This window comes from Rhipicephalus microplus, chromosome X (assembly GCF_043290135.1).
Source record: "Rhipicephalus microplus isolate Deutch F79 chromosome X, USDA_Rmic, whole genome shotgun sequence".
Classification (NCBI taxonomy): Eukaryota; Metazoa; Arthropoda; class Arachnida; order Ixodida; family Ixodidae; genus Rhipicephalus; species Rhipicephalus microplus.
Window position 1 is genome coordinate 302,786,765 of NC_134710.1, and position 18,954 is coordinate 302,805,718.

Sequence of the window (18,954 nt, forward strand, 5' to 3'; positions counted from 1 at the left end):
AACCGCAGCGATCACGTTTTCTGAATATTACAGCACTGCACGCCGCGCAGAGCCTCTATTTCAAAAAACGATTCCCGCACATCTTTCCTACGCCTGATTGACCCCCTTGCACGCGCTGTGACGTCAACTCGACGATTGACGACATGACGTAACACGCAGCTCGCCGATTGGTCTAAATCAGGTGTGAAAAAAGAAGTAGTGAAGTCAGCGTCAGTTCCTGTTCCCACCCAACAGCTACGAAACTGCCCCTTGTTTCTTGGCACTGCGGTGAAAGAACCAGCCTCGCAGTTGTCGCGTGCACATGTACACTCTTCGCTCAACTATAGCGCCAGTGCCCACGTACGAACGTACTTCGCCCTTGACATGAGCAACACTGGTAAAACGCGTTGCTCTGCCGTCGGCTGCAAATCGAGCGACTGGGCAACGGAGAAGCATCGGCACCGGGTGCCTCGTGATGGGGCCATGCGCGCTGCATGTCTGAAGTGAATCGGCCATCCGGCAACGTACGTTGGGGACCTGATCGTTTGTGGTCGACACTTCGCACCTGACTCTTACACACATTGGGTGGTATGGGGTGGTTGACCAGCGGCTGGTGCGGCAAACTGTAAACAAACAACCACGCTTCGCAGCAAGCGGAAGTGCATTGCGACTGATCGAGTTCGCTGATGACGTCAATCGCTGATGTGGTGTCACGTTGCCGAAGTGAGTAGAGTCGCTACAATGGGCTACGCCTTCCCCTTCATGGAAAGGAGAAGAAGTTGAGGCCGCGCGAAAATTTGTAACCAGGTTAGACCGATGTTCTAACCCCTGTAACTTCCTAATATATTATGTATTCGCAAAATTCTTGCAGCAGCATGTTCGCGAAGAAAAACTGCACATATATCTCTTTTAAAAATTTTTGTACCTCAGGGCTGTTTACTGGCCCTTTAAACAGCTGCATGAGTCTTTGCTTTATGTTCCCTTGGGGTTAACTTAAAGGGGTCCTGACAAAAAAAAAAAGTCAAGCTCGATATGCACCCTCTACTCGATTGCTCGAAGAGCTCAAGTATATTTGAATAAATTTGAATTTCAGTCTGTCATCTGGAAGTTATTTTATTTCGAGGTAAAACAGCTTACGAAAGCTCAATGCGGCATTCAGTATCACTCTGTGACATTGACAATGCGTTGATTTGTTGTGTGCTTGTTAGCATGTTGGAGGACCGATATGTACTTGTCACGAATTTATCTCGGGAGCGCTTGCGAAAAATGTAATTGAGAGAGACTGTAGACGGGCGTGGCAAACAAACACTTTATCACCAAAAAAAACAAGCAAAATGGAAAAAAACTAGAGTGAGACCAAACACTCGCGGACGCACACAAAATTACCCCAACGACATTACAAGCAAGACCGACTGTAAACCAGTCTGAATCTGTTACTAGCCCTTGTCGTTACTACTCAGCCAATATGACGTCTTAACAATCGAACGTTCTTACAGTTTGCGTCGACTCGTCCCTTTTGTTGTGTTGATGGTTTGTCACGTGCGTCGTTGACGTCCTTCTCAACTTTCTACGGTCACCGTCGGTCGGTTCTGCCGAACGAGCTGCTCGTCCTCATCGCTGGTGCCCCGGTCTTCATCGTTGCTTTCAGCCTTGCTAGGCTAGGCTTATGCTCCTGACACACGGGCACCCTGAAGTCCTTTAGACAAGGGGACATCTTTCGGAAAGGCGTTCGGGCCCAGTGACACACGACAAAGGAGTAACTCCTTTCCGGCAAAGATCCTTTTCGCAAAAGCAGATCCCGCATCTACTTTTCTGGCAGGAAGGGAGTACTCTCGCATACAGTGCGCATAATTTATCAATAGCAGAAAACGTGTCGCAACACTTTGGTGCCCTGTCAGTATTTTTTTGCGCTGAAAAAATGTTTTAATTTTCAGCAGCAGTGCGAATTGTTGAAAAGTGAAGGCCTATAGTCTGTCCATACTCTCAAACGCCTGCATTACGTCACTTGCGCGATCATGTTAGGGTTGGCTGCGGCAGTTGCTGTGTCGGCGACGTAGTATCTTGTAACAATGGAGTCGGCTCAGTCGGTGAAGAAAAATCCGCGCGTCCAGTGGACTGAAAAGGAGACCTGCGCGCTGATAAAGCTATGGGAGGACCATTTGGACGCCTTGCGAGGGCAAAAGCACAACGGTGGAGTGTACCAGGCGATTGCCGAGAGCCTCACCGACGCCGGTATTCCCCATAATGAAACGCGGCACGCCGTCACTGACCCAGCTGGACGCAGCCATGTAAGAAGCACGACAAAAAACAAAAACAACAAAGCACCGACTGTTCATAGTTGCCAGACGAAGTTAAGTTGCTGCTAAAAACGCAAAAAAGCGAAAGAAAATTACAGGTATGCGCAATATAGGCCACCAGACAATAAAAAAAAAAAATGGTTTTATGCTCAGGCGTCGCTGAATGTGATGTACATGCGCAGATTCTTTTTAATATTTGCAATCTTGCTGCTTCCACAAACAGCGCCATTTTTTCTGCAGCGTTCTTCTGAGGCACCGCCTAAAGCAGTAGTCCGGTGCCGTGTGTCATCAGCGCCACTCCTTTCTGCAAATGGTCCCCTTAGGCGACAAAAGGGGTTTACTTCAAAGTACTTTACTTTTGCCCGTGTGTCACGGGTATTAGCTCGACGTGGACTCTTTCTCCCTTTCTGACGCGTCCACTCTGTCGACTGGTGTGAACTGCTACCGCAGTGGCGTGAAATAGGATTTCTGCATGTCCACCAGGAACTGCTGGGCAAGGGTGCGACGAGTCTAGGCAGCCTCATAGGACCTCCGAGGTCAACAACCACTTCCCGAGCTTCTCACGCCGACATCCTTCAGAACTGGGCGGCTATGCTGCTCCTGTCGTCGTAGCAACGCTGGTTTTCCATGTTTTCGCAGCTCGGAGCACCACAGCAGAGTGCTAGCTCATCATCTGGGATTTTCGATCACTGCTCTGGTTGCGTGCCGCAAGCCTCTTCGTTCAGTCTCATTCATCAGCGTGGCGCATCTTTGCATCATCGGGGTCTCATGCATTGCCGCCGCCTTCCTGCGCCCGGCACACACCTTGCATCCTGTTACTCATGACATTCACCCCCGTCTTGAAGAGTTTTTCTTCCAAAAAAACTGCTAATTTCTTCCGTTTTTCCTCTGCACCCTTGTGCCGTATGTTTCGCTTTGGGCCCTCCTTGGGTAGATCCGAATTCACTTCTCTCTGACCACATTGTTTCGCACTTTTTACTGCACTTTTTGTTTATATCCTATCGAGGGTGTCATTTTTATGTGCACCATGTCCTCTACGCACAATGTTCTATGCACACAATGTCCCAAGCCCACAATGTCCTATGCACTCAATGTCCTGTGCACACAATGTCCTGTGCACACAATGTTCACATTCTGTTCAAAACTCCAGCACTTTCACATAGCTTGGCTCATGTAATCTGCACCCATAGTTTTTTTAATATTATATGTGGGTACCTCTTCTTTGTTTTCTTCCGTGATTACTGTGCACATGGTAGCTACCTCTTTTCTTTTCAGCCTGCTTTCTCTCTTCATATCTCTTTAGCAAATTAATATGGAACACTATTTTCTGATCATGGATTTCAATTTCGTAGTCCATTTCACTCTTTTGGGTTACTGTGAATGGCCCTTTCCATAGTGTCAGCATTCTATTGTTTTCTGTGAGCAGAAGCACCAGTACTTTGTCCCCTGTATTTAACACCCCACGCACTGCTTTGTGGTCATAGTTCACTTTCTGCTTCTGTTTTGCTTGTTCTAATTCCTGTTGTGCTAATTTGCACGTTTATTCTAACCTATTCCTCAGATCTAGCACATAGGTGCATGTGCTCTTTTCCTCTACTCCCAACTCTTCCTTGGACCACAACTCTTTGAGGATTGTTATAGGGCCTCTAACCGTTCTCTTGTATCTTATATTGAGAGAAACCTAGGCTTGCCTGCGGTACCTTACGATATGTGAACGATAGCGTTGGCAGATGTCTATCCCAGTCCTTGGGCCTTTCCTTACACATTCTTGGCATCGCTTTAGTGTTTCATTGAAGCGTTCTACTAGGAATTCGGCCATTGGGTGGTATGGGGTGGTTAACTTACTTTCAATGGACATCAATCGGTGAACTTGTTTCATCATCTCTGAAAGAAAATTCGAACTTCTATCACTAAAGGCTGCCGTCAGGACACCATACCTTGAGACCATTGCCAACAGAGCCGCTGCTACCTGAATGGTGTCTATAGTTTTTAAGGCCACTGCATATGAGTATCTAGCAGCTACGTCCACCAAGGTCAGTATACACATGTTGACTTTACCTGACACTGTGTTGATCGGCCCCACGATGTCGATAGCCACCCTATCGAATGGTAGCTCTACAAGTGGCATCTTGCCCAGAAGGACTCTACCAACTCTCCCCTTAGTGAGCGTTTTTTGGCATTTTTTGACATATATTTTTGCATCGCTCTGTATCCCTACACAAAAGATTTTTTCTGGGATCCTCTCCGACATATTTTTCAGGCACTGTTGTCCTGCCATTACACCGTCGTGTGCCTACTTTCAACACTGTACTCTTTAATTCCTCAGGCATCAACAGCTGCGGTGCTTCACGCCCCGAACTGAACACACAGTTGTGATACACCAGTCTATTTTGTTTGACAAATCGTACTACCTTTCTACTTTTCTTTCTTCACATGGTCTCTCTTGATCTCTGCTCACACGCTTTAATCGATGGGTCTTTTTCTTGCAATTTTTAAAATTTTTAAACTTATCCATCGATATATCAAACCCATTAACGTGTGCAACCTGCAGGGGTTTCATAGTCTTAGTTAACTTGTTTGAGACTTTGGTTTATACCACAGCTGCTATTTTAGTTCCCATCCTCTCCTTTTACAGTCTCCGGGTCTTTTCTCTGATCTGAGCCTTTCTCAGCCCCTTTCTATGATGGATCAGGGTCATCTGCTTTTCTCCCACCTGGTACGTTTTCCCACGATCAGGTCATAAATGGAATCCTCAAAGCACTTAGCTGTCACCAGACCTGTAAAAAAGGGCGTAGACACTTCTATTTTTGCTTCTGACAGATAAACTATAGTTCTGTCCACATAAGTCACAGGCTTTACCTGTCCAGTAATATTCTCCGATGACACGAGAATTTTCCTTACTAACATTGTATCTGTGCCGGTATCCTGCAGCACGGTAACCTTATGACCCTGTACTTCACCTTATATACTACTTATATGTATGGTTCCTTCTGTCCCTCTTCTCTCTGCCTCATTACACAGGTGGTCTTTTTCCCAGATTTGTTCCTACACTCTTCGGCTCTATGTCCCCATTTCTGGCATAGTGTGCATGTCACAGGCTTTTCACCAAAACTGTTTTTTGTACGGCAGTTGACAGCAACATGTCCCAGCCGGTCGCACATGAAGCATTGTTCTTGTGTCTTTGGTTTGCTTATCGGTAGCTGACCTCTAGTCTCTCTCTCCGCTATCATGATATTGTCACTATTCCCCTTTCAAAGATTCCTTAACCCTTGGGCCTCCAGAAACTGGTCAGCGTGTCTTGCCATTTCCTTTACTATGTCTACCTTTCTCTCCTTCAAAAATATCGCCAGCTTACTACTGCAACGGTTAAAGAACTGCTCGCCAACTATTTTGTCGCGGACGCCTTCGTACGTTTTTTTCTGTGTCCGATAGCTCCATCCACCGATCAAAATAGTTAGCAAGGCGGCAGACAAACTGCTTGCCAGTCTCAGAGTTTTCGGGCCTACACGTTTGAAACTTTTTCTGAAACCCTTCTGCTGTCAGTCAGAATCGTTACAATAAAGTTTTCTTTACCAGTTCGTAGTTCATTGATTCTTTGGCTGGCATGCGGATGAACACGCTCAATGCCTCCCCAACAAGAGACAAACTCAAGGCATTGGCCCACTTGCGCTAACGACACTCGTGTCATCGCGCGCCACCGTATTCGCCTGTGCTGACCGCAGCTTTAACTCCAAAATTTTTTTTTTGCACTCTTGCTCTTCGAGCATCCGTTCATGCACTCTTTCCTGTTCTAGTTGTGCATTCTTGAAAAACTCAATCGTCTCCTCTGTTCATGCCCAAATGTTTGGCCACTGCCGTCAACTTCTCATAATCCATCCGTGTAACCCCCGACTATATCGTGACTGGGCCGATAAGATGGAAAAAATTAAAAAATCCTGGCAGGCTTGTCAATTAATGTCACGAATTTATCTCAGGAGCACTTCCAAAGAAAGAAATTCAAAGAGACTGGAGATGGGCATGGAAAACACACTTTACCACCCAAAGAAACAAGCAAAATGCAAAAAACAAGAAACAAAAGTGAAACCAAACACTCGCGGATGCACACAAAATTACTCTAATAACATCACAAGGAAGAGCGACTGTAAACGAGTCTAAATTCGTTACTAGCCCTTGCCGTTACTACTCAGCCAATATAGCGTCTCAACAATCGAACAATCTTACAATTTGCGTCTATGAAAAAAGGACAGCTATCTGACATTTGTGCTTATGAAGAGCGAAAAAAAGGGGGAAAGGGAAACCACATAGGGATAAGGCAGATAGGCACAGGACAAGCAATTGTCCTGTGAGCGTTTCTGTTTTGTAGGCATGTTTTTCGCACTTCATAAGCATAAGATTGCCATTTAGACCACTGTAAGTCAGCCCTTGCAGCATGTTAGTGCATTCAAATGCTCAAAGTAATACAGCTGGTTGGTGCACGGTGCATTTAATATTGTAATTTAGGCCTATCACGACGGTGTTTTTTTTTTATTATTGAAATCGGTCGTTTTGTGCGAACTGCAGAATGGCGTAAATTGCCAAAAATTTTCATCCCTACGGGGCACGATGGGGATCGAAAATGTACCATTGAACAACCATAGGAAATTCGCACAATAAGAAGCAACAGATAAATGTTAAGAAAAATTAACTCGGGCTCATGTAAAATGTTGTAAACTACAACTCTCATTGCGGCGCGTGCATGCTTATAGTTTTTGGTGCGTTGAGCTCCAATATTTTAAGGAAGGTTGCTGCTGCATCCAGTTCGGAAGCATTTTGGGTTGCTTCCCACTAAGCAAGGAAACTGCTTGCATCGTGTTTTATAAGACTTTGTACTAAAGAGGAATGTAAAGTTGTTCATGTCATTTCGTTTTCGTGTCAACCATGACCTGTCTTTAGATGCGAACCTACAATAACAAAGTTATGTGGTGGTCACGTTGTACGTATCTCTTGCAGAAAAAAATGTGATTGTTTTTTTTTCTCATGCACACGCTAAAGTTAATTAAGTGTTTAGTTTCGATTTGACGCAGAATGGTTCTTTATCTTTTTAAAAAGTAGCATGTTCAGCCCCCCACAGCTTGTGTATCGGTGGCTATAGCACATGACGCTGGCGTTGAAACGTGGTGTCATTTTGAGGCACGTATTATTTTTGGAGTAGTTATATTGCACTTTGTGGAGTCAGTGACAAAGCCACAGAAGTATTTTACTGATTTCGTCAAAGTGAAGTTCAACAAATTTAATAATAGTAAAGAAGATTTGAAAGTGACTGCGGGCAGAGTGGGAGAAGACTTGCGATACATTCCAACCCTGCATGTCACACAAACGCCACCACGGTATGTCCTCGTGCCCAACAATTGGCTCACGCGTTTGTAAGAGCCTCGGCTAGCATTTTCTGGCTATTATTCAAAAAATGTTGCAGGGTGCCAGCGAAAAAACAAGTCATTCAACGTGGTGTGCCATTTCATTAAGAGGCCGGTGTGTCATAGAGGGACCTTTAAGCCAATGTATGTAGAAGTTAAATGCACAAAAGATCAGTGGCTGTGGCATGTGGTCTCTGCGTAGCATGTGGTCTCTGGTACATATCCTGCCCTTTACAGTTGCTTTTTGAGGGGAGCAGTGTGCAAAAGTGCTTGTATTATATCGTGCTTTGGGGGCACAATAAAGGTTAGAATTAATGCAGGCCCCTCTGCTGATCGTGCCTCTCATTACTCCCTGTACTATTGACGTTAAAACACACAATTTAATGTACAGTCAAGCCAACTTGTAACAACTCTCACACTCGTGGAGAATGCAGTCATTATAGTAGACAGTTTGTAATAAATGGATAACCTAGAATATGTGCACGAGGTGGAAAAAATAATTGCTGTTTTCCATAGATGGTAGCAGGCTGGCTTTGTTTCATTTGTTTTAAGCCACTTATCACCGGTTTGTGATTGTTCAAATGAAGTGCTTATCACTGAGAGCTCTGTTGCAAACCAACTCTTTTGAGCTGGGTAGTGTACTTGACGACCACTGTCAATCAGCTTATAAGTGGTGGTGGTACCGGCTCTGCAGTTCCCTCATTTTCTAAGTCTAGGTTTAAAAAAAAATTTTCGTTGTTTGCCTTTTGACAATTGATGAAAGGTCACTGGGGTCAGGCTCATGCTGTACACATACACAGCTGAGAAAAATTGTAGTGGGGCATAGGTTTTTAAGGGGGGACGCAGGTTTTTGAATGATCAGAAATTGCCAAAAAATTGATTTTTTGCAAAACCTATTTTTGGGTTGTTTGTACCTCTGAGCACCTACTCTGAAATTGGTAACGCCAAGTTTGGTCGGGAAATGCAGTAAAAGGGGCCTTCAAAGCACCCCGGCAACAGCGAAATGCCCCCAAAAGAACGCAACTTGTTCAAACTTCGCGCGCGCCATGAGCGTCGCAGCGGCCCAGTGCCGCCATCTTGGGCTAGATTTGAAGCTATTTCATTTGTGCGTAATTTGCGCCATCTCAAAATGGCGTCATCCAAGCGGAATGGCTGCCCTTGCGGGTTTTCTGAAGGTCGTTCCCGGATCGCTGATTGGTTCTCACTCAGTGTGCATTTTGAGAGTGTCGTACCGAGGCCCCCGTTGGCTGACTTGACCAGTGGGTTTTTTTTTTCTTTCTTCTGCATTCGCCATCATGGCCGTCTGATCGTGTAGTCTGCTCTTGTGCTCGTGCATGTTTCTTGACGCACCGTGTTTGTGCTTTGTGCCAGTAGTTCATTTACGTGGTCGAGATGTCCGGAGACTCTTGTTTGAAACCGTCCTTGCAATGAGCTTTTGGAAGCAGTAAAAAGCTGGCTTAGAACAAGACTGCACCGGTTAGAAGTGCACCATCGAGACTAGAGTTTGGTGGAATTGGTGCTCATTAGGCACCTTTGTTTGCTATCCGCTGCGTTTGCAGAATTGCACGAGCAGCGGAACAGAGAGCGCATGTCACACTCCGCTTACGGAGTCGATTGAGCCAAGGGTAAAGGTGCGTCCACTTGTTCTCACCGCGATTTTGCAAACACGCTTGTCAGAAACGCGAAATCTATGCAGTTCCTTGCTCACCCTGCACTGTCTTGGGATGCTACATCTGCACGTGGCTGAGCTTTAGTGATGCTCACTTCATAGTGACCTATTGCACAGGGCAGCAGCTGCCTAACATCCAGGTGGTTTAATTATTGACATGCAGGCAGTTATTAATGTGAATCAAGTTCTCATTAATTTGAGTAGGCAGTGGCTTTAGTCTCGTACTGCATTGGAGGCCGCAGTGTCCTAAGGGATCCCCGCTGACCTCCTCTAAGCAGCGTAACCAACCTCTCGGCCAGTCCCCTCTTTTGGAAGTAATAAAGTTTTGATCATCATCATCATAGTCTTTTCAGGACCCCCCTCCCCTTCAACCAATTGCCATGGTGGGGCTCAGATCTTGCTTTCCACATGAAATTTTTTTTAGAAATGATTCTTTGGATTAAGTAAGACACTTTCTGTTTTTGTGTAGCAGGGAAACAGATAGAGAACATTTAAATAAAATTTATTGTTGAAGATTTCGTTTATAAATTTCTGCAGAGAGTGTCAAAGCTTCAAATGCGATTTTCTCAGCTTCACATTTTTTGCCAGCCTGACTAGTCTTGTGGAACTTTTTTTTATGCTTTTGTAAGCCGATTTTAATAAATGGTATACCATTGAACACGTAAAGAATCAACAGTGGAGCTATGCTATGTTTTTATGGCTAAGTTGTACATATACGATTTTGGAAACAATAATGTGAGCTAATTACACTTTAGAATTATAGAGCACCAATACAATGGAAAAGTTTCATATGATGATAGATATCAGCATCAATATAGTAGCATAGCTCCACATGGCAGATCTTTGGCTGCCCGCAGGGGTGCCTGCGCAAGCAGGCGTTTGGTGTGTAGCGACACCACGGACCCGAGCTAACGGGGGGGGGGGGGGGGGGTTGACTCTCTCCCACGCCTAGCCGTGCGTGGCTTTGCCGTGCCCGGGGAAAAGGGGATCCGGTGGGTTGAGCCAATGCTGGGTGATTGGACCTTTAAGGCCCCCCAGTGGCGGCAACACACCCCTTTGGCCCCGGCTTCAAGTAGACGGCACACCCGTATTGACCCGCCCGGGGGGAATCGGCAGTCGCCTTTTCCTGTCTCCACCTCACATCTTCGTCTTTTCTCTTACTTTAAATCTTTCCTGTCCTTTACTCTCTTCCATTGACTTCCATGTTTCCTGGCGGCAAGGGTTAACCCTGTGTGGCTATCCTACCTTGGATACACCATATTCGGTTAGAGTGGTAATGTACAGCTGGCGTCTGCAGGGCCTGTGCTTACAGACCCTGCAGCGTCCCCTTGTAGGACTCCATGGTGGGTGGCTGGCGCCACTGCCGTAAATAAACCTTTTCATATGGCTAGTTCCTTCCCCCCACTCCCTGATCGCCCTCAGAAAAGAGGGCGCACCGATGAAGTCTTCTAGTTTTTTGGTCACCAGAGAGTATCCTTTCCCCGATTCCACGTTATCCACGCTGACACACCCGGCAAACCAGTGCGAACACTTTCACCTTTTCTTGTTTCAAAGTCTTTGACAGAAATCTTTGGCCCAGGATATAAAGCATCGAGAAGGGCAAGTGGTGACCTCCTGTTGGAGCTCCGCGACCAGAAACAATATGAAAAATTGTCTAATCTAGTGAAATTTGGAGATACCAAAATCATAGTAACCCCACACCGAACCATGAACACCAGTGGTGTTGTTTCAGATGATGACCTGTTAGGGCTGACGGAGGCTATACTCCTGGAGGGTTTCAGTGAACAGAATGTTATCAACGTGAAATGAATTAGGATGAGACGTGATGGCAAAGAAGTCCAGACTAAGCACCTAATACTTACGTTTAATTCAAGTGTACTGCCCGACTCCGTTGAGGCTAGGTACATCAAGCTTCGTGTGAGGCCATATATACCAAACCCTCTACGATGTTTCAAATGCCAGCGGTTCGGCCACAGTTCGCAGAACTGCCGAGGCCGCCTAACTTGGGCGAAATGCAGTGCTGAAGAACACATATCTGATGCCTGTGAAAACTCTCTTCACTGTGCGAACTGTAATGAGGAGCATGCCGCATACTCACGGTCATGCCTATGCTGGAAAAAAGAAAAGGAAATTATCACAATTAAAGTAAAACAAAACATTTCATTTAGGGAGGCACGAAGGCAGGTGTCCTGCCTACCAGAAACTAGCTTTGCCGAAGTGGCATATCAGGGGGCAGCGCCACGACGGCCCCCGGCGGCTGTCTGGCACACGCGTAGTGAGCTGGCGGTGACGCCATCCGCCCCCTCGGCGGTTGCAGCCAGTGCTGCTCCGCCATGTAAGAAGGACCCATCAACCTTCGAGCTGGGGGCCGCAAAGGCCTTGTCTTTTGAAGCGAGGCCCTCAAAACAAATGCAGCGCTCGCAAGAGCGCTTGTCCAGTGCTTCGCAAGAGGCAATGGGCACAACTCCAAGCGTGAGGGCGCAGCAAGCGCCTAAGGATCGGCGCAACTCCATTGACCGATCCAAAAAAGAAAAATCTCGTGTCACGGCCCCTGGAAAGGGTCCATGAGCTAACTTTCCATTCTAGAGCACAAAGCACAAAACACATCTAAAATGGACACACAAATACTACGGTGGAACGCTAGAGGCCTATTTAATAACCTAGATGATATCAAAGACTTGCTTAATGACTATCAGCCAAAAGTGTTCTGTGTTCAAGAAACTCATTTAAAGTCAACTCATGTGAATTTCTTAAATCAATATGTAGTTTTTCGTAACGATCGAAATGGGGGCAATTTCTCTTCTGTAGGTGTGGCCATCATTGCTCAAAGAAGCGTAGCATGCCAGCACATTGTGCTACAAAGCTCTCTTGAGGTTGTGGCTGTTCGGGCTATTCTATTCAACCATCTTATATCTATCTGCTCGATCTACATAGCCCCTGACGAACCATTCAATAAAACAGAGTTCGAAAAGCTTATTGATCAGCTCCCAGAACCATATGTGTTAATTGGAGATTTTAATGCTCACAGTTTGCTATGGGGTGATACCAAATGTGATGCGAGAGGTCGTGCAATAGAAAACTTTCTTCTCGCATCAGGAGCCTGTCTGCTCAATAAGGCAGAGCCAACATGCTTCAGTACCACACACAATACATATTCATGCATAGATTTAGCCATTGGGTCATTGTCACTCCTACCTTACTTAGATTGGAAAGTTATTAATAATCCATATGGAAGTGACCATTTTTTAACTCTTTTAGAAACAACGGGATGACCGGCCGTCTTATCCTAAAAAGTGGAACTTTCATGTTGTAAACTGGGTGAAATTCAGAGAGCTATGTACACTACACCTCGAAGAGGTAGACCATTTGCAAGTAGAAGAGATGGCCAGCTATATTTCTGAATATGTTCTTACTTGTGCAAAAAAGTGCATGTCCAGGAATGATAAGGTTAACACAAAGCCATGGTGGAATCGGGAGTGTTAAATGGCTAAAAAACGGCAAAACAAAGCATGGAGGACTTTTTCTCGCTACCCAACAGCAGAAAACTTGATAACTGTAATGGTTAAGGACGTTCGTCACTATGTTTGTTTATAGCGGACGAGAAAGGATTAACATGAACAATTTAAGCGAACAAAAGAAGCTTTATATTGTACACTAGAGAAGGAAGTGACAGGAGAAAATAAAACTATATGTCCAACCCTATACGCCAAGCATCACGCAACATGCACGAGAGTCAGACCGCCATTAATATGCGCAGAGTTCGCAGCTACGCTAACTCAATGTCCAGTGCGTATAGTTCTCGGTTCGTAAGAAGAAACCGCTGTCTCACAGTTTGGGTCCTCGTCGTCCCGACATGATGCGGTCGTCGACGTGCGCGAGGGCAAAGGTGGCACAGCTGGAACGGCTGACGGCACACGGATGCGTTACCGTGTGCAGCGACGTTGAGTCGGACGTCGCGGCCAACCCAGCAGTCAGGGTCGCAACTCCCAAGGTCCAGGATCAGGCCACGGCTCACGAGGACCACACCCGGTAGGCCTCGCCCATGAACCTGCTCCCAGCCACTGCACCCAGGCAGGAGCCGTTCAGCAGGCCCCGTCCTTGGACCTTGTACAGGCCGACGGACTCGACCCCGAACAGACACACCGGAGCTCGACCTGGCCGACACGTACGGGTCCCACGTCCGGCTCAGGAACGCTGCCAGGAACTCGTCCTCTTGAGCGGCGCACCGCTTCGTCTGCCTTCGTGGCCTCCACCCTTGAGCTCTTTTTTGCACGTCCCTTCTTCTTCTCCTCTTCTTTTCCATTTCTTGTTATCGCCTTCGTGCCACCTGCCCTCCGCTCGTCTTCTTCAGTTTTGGTTTGACGTTCCTCGGCGTTTTTACGTCTTTTTTTTTTTTGCCACAAATCGTACCTAACACACCGTACTTTTGTGTCCTTTCCTTACAATATCCCCCTGCTCAAGAAAGTTGTTTAGGGGGAAAACAACTCTTTACAGGCGCACGGAGTGGAGTAAACAAAAGCAAAAAATAGCCGAAACAATAACATTATTTACAGAAGTCCATTGCGTTAGGGAAAGGGTGACAACATGAAAAAAAAATTGTGCCATCACTAAACGCTAACCAGCGGAGAAGTCAAATGCGGCTGAGGTAGTCGGCACCTATGTTGTCGGAGCCCTTAATGTACTCAACCACGAAGTCATACTCAGTAAGCAATAGACTCCAGCGGAGTACTCGGCTGTTGATTTGTTTTGCGGAGTTAATGTAAGTGGAGTTAATGTAAGCTGGTGGTCAGTTTGCAGCACGAATCGGTTTCCGAAGAGGTACACATGAAACTTTTGGATAGCCCACACAAGAGCCAGCGCCTCTCTTTCGATTGTTGAGTACCATGACTCCCGTTCGAGCAGTTTACGGCTTGCGTAGGCTACTGGATGTAACATGCTGTCGTGACGCTGCATTAAAACGGCTCCAATGCTGGATGAAGATGCATCCGTGCGCAATATGAATGGCTCTTGTAAGTCCGGTGATCGCAGTACCGGACCAGACGATAGTAGACGCTGTAGTGTTACAAACGCTTGTTCATGGCATTCTTCCCAGATGACCTTATTAGGACCTCGCTTCCTAGTGAGTTTCGTTAGAGGAGATACTATAGCGGAGTAATTGGGGACGGAATCTCTATAATAACCGGTTAGTCCTAGAAAGGAGCGAACTGCTTTCTTCGTCTTCGGTCTCTTTGCGGCCTGAATCTTCTCCAATGTCTCAATCTGCGGTCGGAGAAGATTGTTCCCGACGATGTGTCCCAAGAATTTCACTTCGGCAAAAGCCACCGCACTTTCCGATGGCTTTATTGTCAGATGAGCTGCGCTGACACGTTTCAGAAACTTGGTGAGAGTTGTGATGTGCTCGTCCCAAGTTTGTGTGGCTATGAGCACATCATCAAAATAGTGATAGATGTTCGGTATTCCATCTACCACTCGTCTCATTAGTCGGGTGAACACAGCAGGTGCTGTTTTGATGCCGAACGGCATGAATCTGAATTGGTAAAGGTCAGAAGAGGACTGAAATGCGGTGAGGGCCTTCGATGCTTCGTGCATCGGCACCTGCCAGTACCCTTTTGTGAAGTCGAACTTCAAAAAGTAGCGGCTCTGACCTAGCTTGGCAAACATCATGTCTACTCGTGGTATCGGTTCGTTGTCTGTAACGACGACTCGATTCAGCTGTCTGAAATCAATGCAAAGTCGGATGTTCCCGTCTTTCTTCTTGACCACGACGATTGGAGCTTGATACGGGGACTCCGAGGGCTCAATGATACCTTGTGATAGCATGTCCTGTGCTTCTTTTTCTACAGTTTCTTGGATGGCGAATGGTATAGGGTACGGGCATACCTTTACCGGTGTTTCAGTGGTAAGGCGTAACTTGCACTCGACGAGGTCCGTCTTCCCTGGCACGTCAGAAAATACATCAAGGAACTCTCTCATGAGTTCATTAATTTGGTGTCTGCGGGCTGTTCAAGTTAGGCGCTACTAACACATTTTTATATGTTTCCCTTTGGTGCAGGGTAACAAAGGGAATTTCTCGCTCATCAACAGTGTCTGACTGCACAGAAACGGCAGCTTGTTGTGCTTCATTTTCGGGCTCCCTTTCGTGGTACTTCTTGAGAAGGTTAATGTGAAAAAGACTTCTCCGAGTTCCGAGATCTATCTCGTAGTCATAGTCACTGCGTTTTTCAAGCACTGTGAAGGGTCCCTTCCATGTCAAGATCAATATATTCTAATCTGATGGTAGCAACAGCAATACTTTGTCGCCGGGTGATAGGTGTCGAACTCTTGCTTTCCTATCGTAATATTTCTTCTGTGTCATTTTCGCCTTCAGGAGTTCTTCGTGCGCTACCTTGCAGGTGTCTTGCAGTCGCTCCTGGAGATCTATAACATACTCGTATGTTGTTTTCGTTTCAGGATCGATGTTTGCCCCTGTCCACAGTTCCTTAAGGATCGACATTGGCCCGCGTACAAATCTGCCGTAGAGGAGGTCGAACGGCGCGAATCCAAGGCTCGTTTGGGGAACTTCACGATATGCAAAGAGCAGGAGAGCCAAGTATCTGTCCCAATGTTGCGGCCGTTCTTGACACATGCGGCGAACCATTTGTTTGAGAGTGCCATTAAATCTCTCCACAAGTGTGTTGGCCATGGGGTGATAGGGCGTTGTGGGTAGCTGACGAAATGAAAGTAGCCGACCGAGTTCCTGCATGAGACTCGAGGTGAACGACTTTCCACGGTCGCTCACTATCTCACGGGGCACTCCGACGCGGGGGAACATCTCTACTAGTGCTTCCGCTATGCGCTCTGTCTCGATGCTCGGTAGTGCCACCGCATCCGGGTAACGCGTAGCGAAGTCTACCATCGTTAAGACATACTTGTTGCCCTTGGATGACGTTGGTGACAGAGGGCCAATAATATCGATGGCGACCCGCTGAAAAGGTGTGTCTATGATAGGCATATTTCCCAATGGAACTCGTCTGACGAGGTGTTTAGGCACGGTCCTCTGACATATGTCGACGACTTCACGCACCGTATCACATCAGCCTGTACACCCGGCCAATAGAACTCTCTAAGGACACGGTCTGTTGTCCTTCTTTGCCCTTGGTGACCAGACAAAAGGCCTTCATGAGCCATCTTCATTATGGTGTTCCGAAGATCCTTGGGTACTACAAGTTGCTCCAAGTCTCGCCTTTCTGCCGTGCGGTGGCGCCGGAAAAGAATGTCGCGTACCAGCACAAACTCAGTGACTGCTGACTTCTTAGATATGATTTTCCCCAATGCGGCGAAGCAGGTTTCCAGCGTGGGATCTGCGTGCTGTAAACTCTTTAGCACTTCCCGGCTGATATCCAGGGGTTGGATCCGAGGAACAATCAGTTCACTGGGCTTTTTCTTTTCTTTTCCTGCAGCCGCCGACATGTCATCTTGTCGTCTTTATCTGATGAGGTTGCATCTTCAGGTTCTTCTTCAGTGCATACTGGATCACTGTGAATCTGTGCTAGTTTTGGTCGTCCTGCTGGCTGCTTCGGGACTGGTTGGGGAGCTGAAAATACACCCGCAATGTTGCCCAGCACGACTTCATACAATGGATTCTCCATACAAACAGCAAGCACCTGACCCCTGAAAAACAGAGAATCTATGTACACCTCTGCTTCTGGTAAGTCTTTTGCAGATCGGTCCAATAAGCGAATGGTACGGGTGTTGCCAGTCAAGTTGCAGTCAGGAACTAGTGATCGTTTCACCACTACTGTATTGCAACCGGTATCCCGCAATACGGTAACCAGCTTCCCTTCGAGATAGCCCTTTACAGTTGGCATCTGTTTTGACCCGTTGTCACAAGTTGCGTTGCTTTGGGTCCCATCACACGTGTCATGACAATGTTTCTCATCCTGATTGTCAGGTGCATCTTCCATTGATTTCTCATGCTGCGCTTTCTGGTACCCCAAGACGGAACATAATGCCTCTCTACGTTTTCCCGAGTTTGAGGGACAACTATCGGATCTGTGCCCTGACTTCTTACAGATCCAGCACGACGTCGACTTGGGCGCTCGAGACTTTGTCCAGCAATCGGAAGCTCGATGACCCGGCTTGTTGCATAGAAAACAAAGCGGTTTTCCTTTGCTTTCGCTGATAGTGTCAACTTTAGCTGTAGCCATCGGTTTCCCTTTTTCGTCTTTTCCTCTAGCGAGATTCACAATTCCCTGGGCTTCCAAATATTGATCAGCCGTAGTTGCCAACGTGTCCAGGTTACGACATCCTCGCTCCTTCAGGAAGACAGCCAACTTCTCGTCGCACTGCCTGAGGAATTGCTCGGACACCATCTTGTCTCGCAGTGCATCATATGTTTTGGGAGTCTTCGCCAGCTCCTGCCAATGGTCGAAATATCCACAGAGACGTCCCGCGAACTGTCGACCTGTCTCAGTATTCTCGGGCCGGGCATCCCTAAACTTCGTGCGGTATCCCTCCTCTGTATAACGGAACCGCTGAAGGAGCGTCTGCTTGAGCTTTGCGTAGTCCGCAGAGTCTTCTGCAGACATCCGTCCTACCACGGTCAAGGCTTCTCCTGTTAGACACAAGCTCAGTGACAGGGCCCACTTGTCGGTTGGCCAGCCTTGGCTCGTGGCAACCCTCTCAAATCTCTGGATGTACACATCCAGTTCGTCCCTACTCTCATTGTAGGGCGGAATCATTTTGTGTGGGCTGCGGAAACTCTGACCACCACCCATACTATCGTCCGCAGAACTCGTGCTCGGACGCTGCGCTTCTGCGACACGACGTCACTCCTCGAGCAGGAGCCTTTCAACCTCCATGCGAGCTATTTCACGCTCATGCTCCGTTTGTGCTGCTAGACGTGCCTCCTCTTGATCTTTCGCTCTCTGGTCCCTCATTTCTTTTTCCTCAACGCTCACCCATGCCAGCAAAGCCTCTCCACTCAGCCCCATCTCCTTCCTTAGCTCAGCTAGCTTTCTCTTGTCGTCCATTCTCGTCTGCCACACACAAACAACGTGAGGCTCTCTGATGTAACGCGAGAGCTTAGTCCTGTCGCGGACGCCAGAAATTGTAATGGTTAAGGACGTTCGTCACTATGTTTGTTTATAGCGGACGAGAAAGGATTAACATGAACAATTTAAGCGAACAAAAGAAGCTTTATATTGTACACTAGAGAAGGAAGTGACAGGAGAAAATAAAACTATATGTCCAACCCTATACGCCAAGCATCACGCAACATGCACGAGAGTCAGACCGCCATTATTATGCGCAGAGTTCGATGCTACGCTAACTCAGTGTCCAGCGCGTATAGTTCTCGGTTCGTAAGAAGAAACCGCTGTCTCACAGTTTGGGTCCCCGTCGTCCCGACATGATGCGGTCGTCGACGTGCGCGAAAGCAAAGGTGGCACGGCTGGAACGGCTGACGGCACACGGATGCGCTACCGTGTGCAGCGCCGTTGAGTCGGACGTCGCGGCCAACCCAGCAGTCAGGGTCGCAACTCCTGAGGTCCAGGATCAGGCCACGGCTCACGAGGACCACACCCGGTAGGCCTCACCCACGAACCTGGTCCCGGCCACTGCACCCAGGCAGGAGCCG

The 18,954-nt window shown here is 47.2% G+C and overlaps 1 protein-coding gene across 1 annotated transcript in view; it reads left to right on the forward strand.

Annotated features, from left to right (window-relative positions):
* Positions 1–18,954, forward strand: part of Pfdn1 (prefoldin subunit 1) — a 49,574-nt gene that overhangs the window by 10,503 nt on the left and 20,117 nt on the right. The gene's annotated exons all lie outside the window — the stretch shown is intronic.